Genomic DNA, 13587 nt, shown 5'->3' with positions numbered 1-13587 from the left:
AGACATTTTATGAAGAGGTTAAAATTTCCTGAAGGTGATCTGTATATACTTACTATTATAAAGGACTTATTATGAAACACTACTTCTGTTGCACAAGCTTCTAAGTGCTGCTCTGAGCAAAATTTATTAATATCAATATTCTTGAAATCAAAACAGTTTCTGACAAATGTGGCAGTTCCTTCTTTCTCCATATTTTCTCAACAGAAATAAGAAGCTAACTTAAATCCCGTAACATTTAACATATTTATACCACTGGTCACATGATGTTCAGATAGACACATTAATCATTGAAATGTTTACTAATGAAATTGACGAGGGCAGCAATATTATAAGGAAATGTGAGATTTTCTGATAAAGGAAATGAAATGAATAAAAGTTTTACTGTAAAATCAGCATAGCTGGTTTTTGTGGTTAGTCACTAATAGAGTAATGCCAGACCATGTATAAGTACTAAAGGTTTGAATCGCCAATGCTGGTGCACATAAAAATGCATACAACAAATTGTAATTGGACTCTGTAAATCATGAAAAGATAATAAAGGCCCTTAGTTAATTCCAAAGTAATTAACACTTTTGTCAAAAGTAGTGTTTGCGTAACTATATTTGTTAATTTCATGATTTAAACAAATAATTCAGCCTAACTCTTGCAGTAGAAGAAACTGTTAAAAAGATGTAATTTTTTAATGTATTCAGTTAATTTAGTGAGTTAAGTAATAATTGTAATTTCTGTAAATTTAACTTTGAACAATGAGTAGTTTAGCACCTATTATTGTGATGATATACACTCCTGGAAATTGAAATAAGAACACCGTGAATTCATTGTCCCAGGAAGGGGAAACTTTATTGACACATTCCTGGGGTCAGATACATCACATGATCACACTGACAGAACCACAGGCACATAGACACAGGCAACAGAGCATGCACAATGTCGGCACTAGTACAGTGGTTATCCACCTTTCGCAGCAATGCAGGCTGCTATTCTCCCATGGAGACGATTGTAGAGATGCTGGATGTAGTCCTGTGGAACGGCTTGCCATGCCATTTCCACCTGGCGCCTCAGTTGGACAAGCGTTCGTGCTGGACATGCAGACCGCGTGAGACGACGCTTCATCCAGTCCCAAACATGCTCAATGGGGGACAGATCCGGAGATCTTGCTGGCCAGGGTAGTTGACTTACACCTTCTAGAGCACGTTGGGTGGCACGGGATACATGCGGACGTGCATTGTCCTGTTGGAACAGCAAGTTCCCTTGCCGGTCTAGGAATGGTAGAACGATGGGTTCGATGATGGTTTGGATGTACCGTGCACTATTCAGTGTCCCCTCGACGATCACCAGTGGTGTACGGCCAGTGTAGGAGATCGCTCCCCACACCATGATGCCGGGTGTTGGCCCTGTGTGCCTCGGTCGTATGCAGTCCTGATTGTGGCGCTCACCTGCACGGCGCCAAACACGCAAACGACCATCATTGGCACCAAGGCAGAAGCGACTCTCATCGCTGAAGACGACACGTCTCCATTCGTCCCTCCATTCACGCCTGTCGCGACACCACTGGAGGTGGGCTGCACGATGTTGGGGCGTGAGCGGAAGACGGCCTAACGGTGTGCGGGACCGTAGCCCAGCTTCATGGAGACGGTTGCGAATGGTCCTCGCCGATACCCCAGAAGCAACAGTGTCCCTAATTTGCTGGGAAGTGGCGGTGCGGTCCCCTACGGTACTGCGTAGGATCCTACGGTCTTGGCGTGCATCCGTGCGTCGCTGCGGTCCGGTCCCAGGTCGACGGGCACATGCACCTTCCGCCGACCACTGGCGACAACATCGATGTACTGTGGAGACCTCACGCCCCACGTGTTGAGCAATTCGGCGGTACGTCCACCCGGCCTCCCGCATGCCCACTATACGCCCTCACTCAAAGTCCGTCAACTGCACATACGGTTCACGTTCACGCTGTCGCGGCATGCTACCAGTGTTAAAGACTGCGATGGAGCTCCTCCGTATGCCACGGCAAACTGGCTGACACTGACGGCGGCGGTGCACAAATGCTGCGCAGCTAGCGCCATTCGACGGCCAACACCGCGGTTCCTGGTGTGTCCGCTGTGCCGTGCGTGTGATCATTGCTTGTACAGCCCTCTCGCAGTGTCCGGAGCAAGTATGGTGGGTCTGACACACCGGTGTCAATGTGTTCTTTTTTCCATTTCCAGGAGTGTATAAGGGCCCAAATTTTGGTCAAAGGCAGTCAGTCCATGGTCGAGTTTCAAACGAGAAACCTGTGTTGGTTAGAACAACAACAATGCATCAACTTAACAGTGAAATAAGTGTTACATGAATAGGACATGTGTTAAAGCAATGACAGTGTCTGTTCCATACATACCTGATTATTACGAAAAAACTGTGAATTATGTGGTTATGTTTTTATCGCTCATAGATGTTCAACAGTAAACTATTGTAGCAGTATATGGATGTTCACCTGCAAAACTATTAATGAGGCTTATGGGAAGTTAGAACAATGGTGTACTGGCCATATATAACTGTGCACCGTCGGCTACATCATTTACAGTACACAGTACTGCTCGTCCACCCCCTAGTTTTCCAGCCTCCAAGGACAACAAACAAAGAGACAAAAAAGGTGGACCGTCACAACTAGAATCTTTTTTTCAAGAGACATTAGTTCACATTTGAAGAATCACAGATTACATTTACATGATTTTGTTACTACGTCATGTTGTTCCATCTGTGGAGTGGCTGGTTATCCAATTAATTTAGAAAAAGGGGTATCACAGTATGTAGCATTGGAAGAATTATGGTTTAAGGGCCTGTGTGTCCACAGTGATTAGTCTGACCATGTCTTTACTGTCCCTAAGGGAGCAACAGGTAGAGAGTTGAAGATTATTTCTAGATTTGTCATTTAATATTGTTTCCTGAAACTTTGTAAGTAGGCTCTCATGAAATAGTTGTATCTATCTTCAAGGATCTGCCATTTCAGGTTTTTCGGCATTTCTGGATGCTCTTCCTTGAGTCAAAAGAATCTGTTACCATTCCTGCTGCCCTTCTTTGAATACATTCACAGTATGTCCTGTTAGTCGTCTTTGGTATAGGTCTCACACAGTTGAGCTGTAAGGTGGGATGCATGCAGAAGTATTTTGTAAGCATTCTCCTTTGTAGACCAGTTGCACTTTCCCAGTATGCTGCCAATGAACCACAGTCTACTCTCTCTACTAACAACTGAACCTATGTGATCATTCTGTTTCACATTTATACAAATGACCTTTACTCACAATTGTAGGATACAGTTTGCAACTGTCCTACGCAGCTCTCCTGGATAGTGCTAAATGAGCAACATTAACTTGTAGACAGATAATCAACATTTGTTGTACTCCTTGTATAAAAGACAAGGAAGTACATCAGAGAGAGACAAGGGTCATTTTTGAGGACCATCTAAGAATGGATATAGATCAAAACATCTGAATCTGTCAACTGAATGTAGTAGGCATGAGCAACTCTAGATGCCAATACATTTAAAATCTCTTATTTAATTTTAAGGTGGATGTACTTCCAAATAATCTTGCTTAGATAATAAAGATAAGGCTGAAACTAGGGAGAATTCCTAGATACGATATCATAGGATATATATCTTTGACACTATGGAAAAGCATGTATGATCTGACATCAAGGAAGCATACCTACTAATAATATCAACAGATAATTACATCCCTATAATGGTAATAAGAAGAGGAGAAATGCAATTGTAAATGTTTACAAACCTCCTCCAGCTCTCGGTCCATTACGTTTCCTGGAGTTCAACATTTATCAGTTTACTATGGTGACCTTAACAGTCATCATTCTCACTTGAAGTATAATAAGAATGGCACCAGTGGAGATCTTCTATCCAAATGCACAGTAGAGAACAACCTACAGTTAATTTCTGATGCTAAAGATGCAGCCACTTTCAGATCAAGCACTTGGAATAAAGATCTCAGCCCTAAACTGATTTTCATTATGAAAAATACAAGTTAATTACTCCATGCCAGCAGAAATGATTTCCCAAAAACCCAACACTGGCCAGTGCGAGGGTGCAAATGTGCTTAGTGGTCAGAGTTGGCAATATGCACCCTTACTGCTGATTTGAGATTCCGAGATTGTATGTGTTTCTGTTTACAGAAATATATATCAGGCTGAGAATTGAAATGCAAAAGACTAGGTTTAAGTAGTAATAGCTATAGGTAAAAGTAAATTAGATTCTGTTTTTATTGGTGTGGTAATTTAAATTGGAGGTATTCCAGGGGCGCCAGACAGTTGCTCATGAAGTCACAAGCAGACATGGCTCAGAATCCGCAGAGCAGTGTGGTGTGCCATGGAGCTCCATCTATGGTGAAGTTTTGTGATCATGGGACTTGGAAGCTAAGGAGACATGAAGAAAACACAGAACTGGATTTGACTCAGAAGCATTATGAAAGACTGTTCTTGTTACACATTTACATAAGTTATTGTTGATCAGATGTTTAACCAATTTGTAAATGGAATAATAAACCCTTGTTTGTGAACCTACTCGTACCTGTTACTATGTAATAGTAGTCATTTCACATGAGAAATCTGTTAGGAGGCAGGGTCCCTTCAAAGTGAGCAAGAAGATTATATCAAGAAGGAGAGAACCCTTGCACCAGTTATCACTGGACCTGGTAATCATATCCCAATTATGACATCTTCTAATAGATCGAGGTGGAATTTTCAGAAACCATTAGTGCAACTGGCCACATGCTTAAGATTCTTACAGCATACACAGTTAATGTAATGTAATAGTTAAGCTAGACAAATAATCACTGAAAATGTCTTTCCAGTACTTCTGGAATTACTAAGTCTTGGCTCAATGAGATGATTTTACAGACACCTGGTTGTGCATACTCATGTATTTTATGTTACCGCACATAGTTGTAGAAAATGAATTAGATATAGTTCTCTGCAAAATCTTGTAAATATGCTTACTAATAATGTCAGTGCCATTCAAGGGAGCAATGTAAATACATATTTCAAAATCAATGTAAATGCATGTTTCAAATACATATTTCAAAATCAAATATATATTTCAAAAGATGCTGCTATTACATTCCTACAGCAATTGCTGATATGAGTTATGACATTCCTTTTGTAAATAAGATATACGTGATTCACCTTCCGTCTCTTGTCATTTCTCTTCTGGTTCATGCAAGCATCCATGTATTTATATCTAAAAAGTCTGGTAACAATAATTGCAATTACAATTTTTGTTCGTGTTTCATTTGTAGACCATAGTTGCTTGTGTCACCAATGATATGAAAAAGTTACTTTATTTTAGTGTAAATGAAGATAGAAGGGGATCAGTTTGGTGACAAGTCAGTTTGTGCACCAACCATGTGCCATTACATGCAGTTATACACACTACAGAAAAGTTGAACCTCTGCAAACTAAATGTATTATACAAAGTCCGATTCATGTTATTTGAGGTAACCCAAATTATTTGTTGCATTGTATTAAACACAAACACAGTCCACTGTCACCAAACTTATCTGCTCGTCATCAACGATCTGAAAACTGACAAGCAAAACAGGTAACCCAGTTAATTATATCAGACCATTTGCAGGAGAAGTTGTAATACATCATTATTACTCAGCTCATATTCTTTCGTATTCAGTTCCTGCTGTGGTCACTGTGATTCATCTCTCTCTCTCTTCTCTTTCGTGAAATGAGTTACAGAGCCAGTCTTGTAAAGACATTTATTAATAAATTTGGAGAAGGAACATAAAGAAGTAAAGAACTGGAAACTGACTTAAGAATTTTCTCAGATTTGTACTGTTCACAAAATAAAAATTCAGTGATGATTGTTATGCTCCATCTACAAAGTTTTCTAGAAAATCCGACTTTATTTTCCAGTCAAGGGGGACAGTTATATGTCTCCTGACAGGGTAACTGATGCAGTTGAGAAACAACTGAGAAAACTGTAGACTATCACAGTGCCTTTGAAGTATCACGATTTGTTCAATCAACATGGCACTTGTATGGTACTTGAGATGGACGGCCAAGGTCACACTACAAAATCTACATGCAAGAAAGTTACCGTTCAAAATAAGTATATACCAGAAGGCTGGAAAAAATCATGTTGTGTGCAACATAAATAACTCATGTTATAGATCAAAAATCTTGGTTGAAGTGCTGAAAAAATGTTACCAACTTCAGAGAAATGGACAATGCTCCATTGCTAAGATAAGAAAATAAAGTCACTGCTAAGAAGGCTGAAGATGTAAGGAAACTACTCAAGTATTTTGAAAACTTCAGACAAAGGAAAAATGTTTTATGTAGAAGCCCTTCAAGTTTGCAGAAACAATAACGATGACAACAATGAACTCGAACATGGGGATGAACCAATATATTAGGAGTAGTATATAAATTAACTTGCAGTTATTCACAACTAACTGACTACTGATCATTTGAAAGAATGGTGATACTGTAGTGGTTCAGCTATACAAAACAATTTTCCATTTTAATGTGCATTTCCTAATAACACTTATGTGAAAATATTATTTGGATGTGATTCTTTTTTTTTTCTTCCCCTTTCTAGTAATGAGGAGAAAATCTAATGTGTTTGTAAATTTCTATTTCATATATTATTAAAATTATTCAATAAGAGGTGTTTCCTGAAAATTTTACTTTTTGTAGATGTTTAGTTTTGCAAAAACAGTCCTCAATTTGTCTATCTCATTATACACACATCAAAAATAGTTTTGCATCACCTCGGTTCCGCAACCTGTACAGAAAATTGGAATAGATATCAGCATAAACACCATTTCTGCCCTTTTTATTGCTTTTGAAAACCACACATTGCATGTTGTACCCCCATACAGCAAGACCTTCGGAGGTGGTGGTCCAGATTGCTGTACACACCAGTATCTCTAATAGCCAGTAGCACGTCCTCTTGCACTGATGCATGTCTGTATTTGTCGTGGCATACCATCCACAAGTTCATCAAGGCACTGTTGGTCCAAATTGTCCCACTCCTCAACGGCAATTCAGCGTAGATCCCTCAGAGTGGTTGGTGGGGCATGTCATCCATAAACAGCCCTTTTCAATCTATCCCAGGCATGTTCGATGGGGTTCATATATTGAGAACGTGCTGGCCACTGTAGTCAAACCATGTCGCTATCCTGAAGGAAGCCATTCATAAGATGTGCACAATGGGGGCGCGAATTTTCGTCCATGAAGACGAATTCCTTGCCAATATGCTGCAGATTTGATTGCACTATCAGTTGGAGGATGGCATTCATGTATCGTACAGCCGTTACGGCACCTTCCATGACCATCAGCAGCGTATGTCGGACCCACATAATCCCACCCCAAACCATCAGGGAACCTCCACCGTGCTGCACTCGCTGAACAGTGTGTTCAAGGACTCATCGGTGAAGAGAATGTTATGCCAATCCTGAGCAGTCCATTCGGCATGTTGTTCGGCCCATCTGTACCGCACTGCATGGTGTTGTTGCAAAGATGGACCTCGCCATGGACATCGGGAGTGAAGTTGCGCATTATGCAGCCTATTGCCCACAGTTTGAGTCATAACATGACGTCCTGTGGCTGCACGAAAAGAATTATTCAACATGGTGGTGTCGCTGTCAGGATTCCTCTGAGCCGTAATCTGTAGGTAGCAGGCATCCGCTGCAGTAGTAGCCCTTGGGCGGCCTGAGCGAGGCATGTCATTGACAGTTCCTGTCTCTCTGTATCTCCTCCATGTCCGAAAAACATTGCTTTGGTTCGCTTCGAGATGCCTGGGCACTTGCCTTGTTGAGAGCCCTTCCTGGCACAAAGTAACAATGCGGACGCTATCGCATCTAGGCAAGGTTGAACTACAGACAACACAAGCCATGTACCTCCTTCCTGGTGGATTGACTGGAACTGATTGGCTGTCAGACCCCTTCTATCTAATAGGCGCTCCACACGCATGGTTGTTTACATTTTTCGGTGGGTTTAGTGACATCTCTGAACAGTCAAAGGGACTGTGTCTGTGATACAATATCCACAGTCAATGACTATCTTCAGGAGTTCTAGGAACCGGGGTGATGCAAAACTTTTTTTTGATGTGTGTATCGCAAGGAATGCATACATACTTTCATAAGGTATCACTGACCCTTCAGTAGCACATTTAAATCTGTGGCGATAGGGTGCAGACACGCCCAGGGAGTGTTTATTTTTCACTAAATGTGTTAACAATATATGGAAAGTAAATATTAAAAACTAATATAACTAACACAAGAAACACACATAACAACATCTGCAGAAAAACCAGTAGTTGTTACCTTTGCCTCAACACAAGGGCTGCTTGTATTTCAGTTTACCAACAGGCTATACATGCCACTGCTGAATCACAGTGTAGTGCAGCCCCCCTCCCGCCCTTTCCCACATGATCTCAACTGCTACATCAGCAGATCTGTGGTACATTGCACTAGCCAAAATGCAGCCCAGCTGTGAAGGCTATTGAGGATGAGTTGGCTGACAGCTCCCAAGAGTCACGTACCTGTGGTACCTCAATTATTATCCTCTCCTGTGGATCATATCTCCTCTGCAGGAAGTATGGGGTCAGTCATTACTCGTCACCTTGTCTGCAAATGGCATATCAATGGTAGCTCTAGGTGTCCTGTACTGGGTGGATGGGAACCAGCGAGGACTCAGTATGTTATACCTATCACCCTAACCAACAAGTTTGAGGTACTGTCTTTAACTGAAACTGAAAGTAACTGAGCCAGTGGGACTCACTTCATATGTGCTGGTGAAACTTGTCTTATCCAGCATCAAGAGGAGGCAAATGCAAAAGGGTAGAGGTCTGTTAATCGCCAGCAGTTCAACAGTATGGCAAATGGTGGAACCCCTTCGGGAAATAGTAACAAGGGACAGGAACGGACACCAGGTGTGTATGCCTGGGGTCCTCATTCAACATGTTGAAGAGGCTATATGGCAGTCATTTACGGAACAGGGTATAACCAACTGCAGATTGTGGCACATATCAGAAAAAATGATGCCTGTTGTTTGGGCTCTGAGGTCATACTGGGATCAGTCCAGCAACCAGCAGAAAAAGTTGAGGAGACCAACCTTGCACGCAGAGTTTCAACAAAGCTCATAATTTGCAGTGAAGTCCTCAGAACTGATCATGGCATCTTGGTTATGAGTCAAGTGGAAGGGCTGAACCAGAGACTTTGAAAGTTCTGCGACAAGCTATGCTGGGACATCCTGGCCTTGTGCCATGAGTTTAAGAACTGTAAGGTTCCCCGAAATGTGTCAGGCCTGCACTAAACATCAGAGGCTGCTACCCAAGTAGCAGACTTCGTGCGGGGTGTGCCCAAGGGTTGTTCAGATTAAGTAACTTCTCATCCAATCCAGATAACAACAGCTGTAGAAAACCCTGAAGTATCAGATTGAAAGAAATGCCTCCCACAAGTGAGAGTATTAAAATCCAGTGGTTAATTGCTGAAGCTTTCACAACAAAGTGCCAGAGTTTGAAGTTTTCCTGAAAAGCAATGAAACTCATATGATACTAGCTAAAGAAATGTGCCTAAAACCTAAAATTGATAGCAGTGAGATTTTTGAGGAAAATTTAAGTGCATATTGAAAGGATAGGCTAACGGGAAATGCAGGTGGATGTGTTTGTCACAGCAGACAAGAAATTCAGATCTGCAAAGATAGAAACTGAAGCTCCATGTAGACTGTTTGAGCAAGATTCGTTACTGTCAAGTGGGGATACTTTGACTGCAGGTCTTACTGTGTCCAAAAATTATGAAAAACTTTGAGCGTCTCTTTCACAGATATTACTGAACTTAGCTGAGCGCACTCTTTTCGTCATAGTTCTCCACATCGTCGCTATATGGCAGCACAAATCCCATCATCAAAGAACATATGTGTGCAGTCATAAATGACAGACATATTGAACGTTACATTTCACAAATTTTTTTCATCTGTCTAAATTTACCTATATCAAGAATATCAGCGGTGATTTGCAGTCTTCGTGTATTGTAGTAAGTACTAACATATCTATTGACAATGTTTATATAATATCTTGCACAAGAATTGACTCATGAAACTTAAAAATAAACATTTTGTTGAGGACTGCATGTTTGTTAAGTTATGCTATTTTAAAGGCTTTTCTTCCGTTTTACAGAATTTTTTGGTCTTATGTTGTAGGTAGACCTCAACAAAGAGAAAATGACAAGAATTCATAAAAGACTCCCTTCTGCAAAGAAGATATAACAGTGCTGTTCTGGAAAATATCGAGTCAGCTTTAAATGAGGTTAAAAAAGGTACATTGTTAATCGCTGCAGCTGCTAAGAAATACAATATAGCCACAGGAACATTAAGTAATAGGTTTCACAACAGGCATGAAAAACAGTTTGGCAAGCCCATTGTATTTTCTCATGAAGAGGAGATAGCTGTGGTGCGTCATGCTGTTGTTAGTGAATGGGGTTTCCCTTTTGACAGCCTTGATTTACGACATCTTGCTAAGTCTTATTTAGATATGCAGGGAAGACCAGTTAAATTATTTGGCAGGAATAATTTGCCAGGAATTGATTGGATACGTTCATTTCTTAAGACATAAAAATGGTCTTACATTTAGGAACTGCCAGAATATCAGGTGCGAAAAAGCAGGAATTACAGCAGATGTAATAAAGAACTATTTCATGAATCTGGAACAGTCACTTCAGGACGAAAATGAAGTTACTGGTGTACCTCCAGAAAGAATTTTTAATTTTGATTAAACAAACCTGTGTGATGATCCGAGTGTGAAGAAGTGCATTTTCTAGCGAGGGATGAAATACGCAGAACAGGTGAAGGACAGTAGCAAAACCACCATTTCTTAGATGTTTTGTGGCTCTGCAGCTGGAGAGGTTCTACCTCCATATGTAGCTTTATAAGTCTGAACATTTGTGGCAGACCTGGATGGAAGGGGGTCCCAGCAAAACCAGGTGCAATCGAAGTCGTTCTGGTTGGTTTGATGCCAATATTTTTACTGACTGCTTTATGAAATTATTTCTTCCGCATGCCAAAAAGCTTGGGGGCAAAGTTGTGCTTATTGGAGACAAGCTATCTTCCCACTTCACTCCTGAAGTCATACAGGCAGCTGTAAGCAATAACATTGCCTTTATGTGCATCCCAAAACATTCCACACACATGTGCCAACCGCTGGATGTGGCATTTTATGGCCCCTTAAAAAAATATTGGAGACAGATTTTGGACAACTGGAAAAGTGGCTAAAAAAAGAGGTCACATATTTTGTCAAAAGATAGTTTCCCAGCATTATTATCAACCCTGTACGATAATATCAAAGGTTCACCTGAAAATGAAGCTGTAAGTCAGAATCTTATTTCAGGATTCAGAAAATGTGGTATCTGGCCTTTTAATCCAGAGCAGGTACTGAGCCGTATACCTGGCCAGAATAACTCTGGCTTGAATGAAATTATGACTACAGTGTCCAATGCATTGATCGATCTTTTGAAATCGATGAGACACGGAGAGAATGCCGAACCTCGCAGATGGCGTTCCAGAGTAAATTCATAGCAGGAAAGAGTTTGTGTATGGAAAACCTTGTAGATGACCCAGATTCCTCTTCCAGTGAGGACAATGATCCAGATATTCATTTATTAAATACAGGTAAAATCATGTATGATTGTATAATCACTTATTAACTTATTTCTGCTTTATATTGGTTCTTGTTATTGCTCTTTTGAATCACCTAGGTTATTTTATTTCATTTCTTTTTCACAGCTGAAGATAATGTAGAAAGAATGGCTGGAGAGACTGCTGAAGGTCTGGGGAATTCAAGGATGACTCAACAAAGTGTAAAAGCTAATGACTTTGTGATAGTTCGTGTGCTGACAACACACAATACACACAAATACTTTGTGGGTGAAATCAAAGAGACAAATGGCTTAGAATTTCTTGTTAGGTTTCTAAGGAAACAGAAAAATAAGTCTGTGTGGCCAGAAGTGTTGGACGAAAGCTTAATATCACTTGAGCAAATAGCTTTTGTGCTCAGCAAACCAGATATTTTGAAGTGTGGTGTTCATTTCTCAGAAAAAGAACTTGGAAGGCTTTTCTATAAACTGAGTGGTTTAAGGAGGTTACTGCTATCTCAGATTGCACTAAATTCAAATGTAATTCAATAAACTTGTATAATATTTTAAGCTTAAATGGTGTATGACTGATGATAAATGTACTGCAGCTTCATTACAGTTACTTAAAATATTTTTTGAAATATAAATATACATTTACATATCATGGAGTTGGTCAATTTACACTCGAGCAAGGATATTTTGCCCAGGTAAGTATTTTTCAATAAGTTTGTGGAAGTGGTCAAATTAACCCCAACCATGGGGAAACTTTGACGAGTGACAAAAAAATTATTTTGCTTGATGTACATCGTTTTAAATAAAGTTAGGTAAATTAATCAGTAGGTAGGTGGCTAGCCCCCAAAATACAATATTCAGTTTCAGGAAACTGTTTGTGCGTGTTCTGATATCACAGTTAAATTGAAAATTTTGGTCAAAGTATCCCCATATGACGGTATCAGAGATGGGCATAAAATAAAGACTGGCTCCTCCAATTGCTCACCAGACTCATCTCCTGGTGTAACAGAAAACTTTAGAGAAAATATAAATACACTTGTACATAAATTCCCCAATCACAATGTAATCACTGGCAGAGACTTTAAAAGCACAGGACTAAAGATAGAGAGATGCTGAATAAAACACATTTGGCTGTCACGGCAGCCTTCAATGACTACCATAGCAGAATATTGTTAATTGATCTTTCACAGAATCCAAAGAAACTCTAGTCATATGTAAAGGCTGTTAGTGGCACAAAATCAGTGTCGAGTCCCCAGAGAATCAGACAGGAACTGAAATTGAGGGTAGCAAAGCAAAAGCTGAAAGGCTTAACTCTGCTTTCAAATTTTGATAAGATAAAATTGATAAGATTTCAAAGCAGTGGAAAGACTGGCATCTTGCTTTAAATTTTCAGGTGTTTAAAATTTTGCACTTCACAAAATGAAAAAAAAAAAAGTAATATTCTATGACTATGACATCAACGAATCATAGATGGAATTGCCCAATTCATACAAATACCTGTAACGCTTTGCATGGATGTGAAAAGGAATGATCACACAGGTTCAGTCGTGAGTAAATCAGGTGGTAGATTTCTGTTTGTTGGTAGAATACTGGGGAACTGCAATCAGTGTACAAAAGAGATTGCTCGCAGATCACTCATGTGAACCATTCTACAATACTGATCAAGTGTGTGGAACCTGTACCAAATAGGACTAACAGGGGATATTGAACCTCGTATACAGAGAAGGACAGAATGAATCATCACAGGCCTGTGGGACAGTGTCACATAGATAATGAACTGGCAGACTCTTAAAGAGAAATATAAACTATCCCAAGAAAGTCTACTAACAAAGTTTCATGAGCCATCTCTAAATGATGACTCTTAGGAATATATTACAACCCCCTACATATTGCTCATATAAGTACAGCAAAAATGGTCCATGGATCACAATTTAGAAACAGAACAATCTCTACA

Source organism: Schistocerca piceifrons, chromosome 2 (assembly GCF_021461385.2).
Source record: "Schistocerca piceifrons isolate TAMUIC-IGC-003096 chromosome 2, iqSchPice1.1, whole genome shotgun sequence".
Classification (NCBI taxonomy): Eukaryota; Metazoa; Arthropoda; class Insecta; order Orthoptera; family Acrididae; genus Schistocerca; species Schistocerca piceifrons.
Note: the sequence above shows the minus strand (reverse complement) of the source record.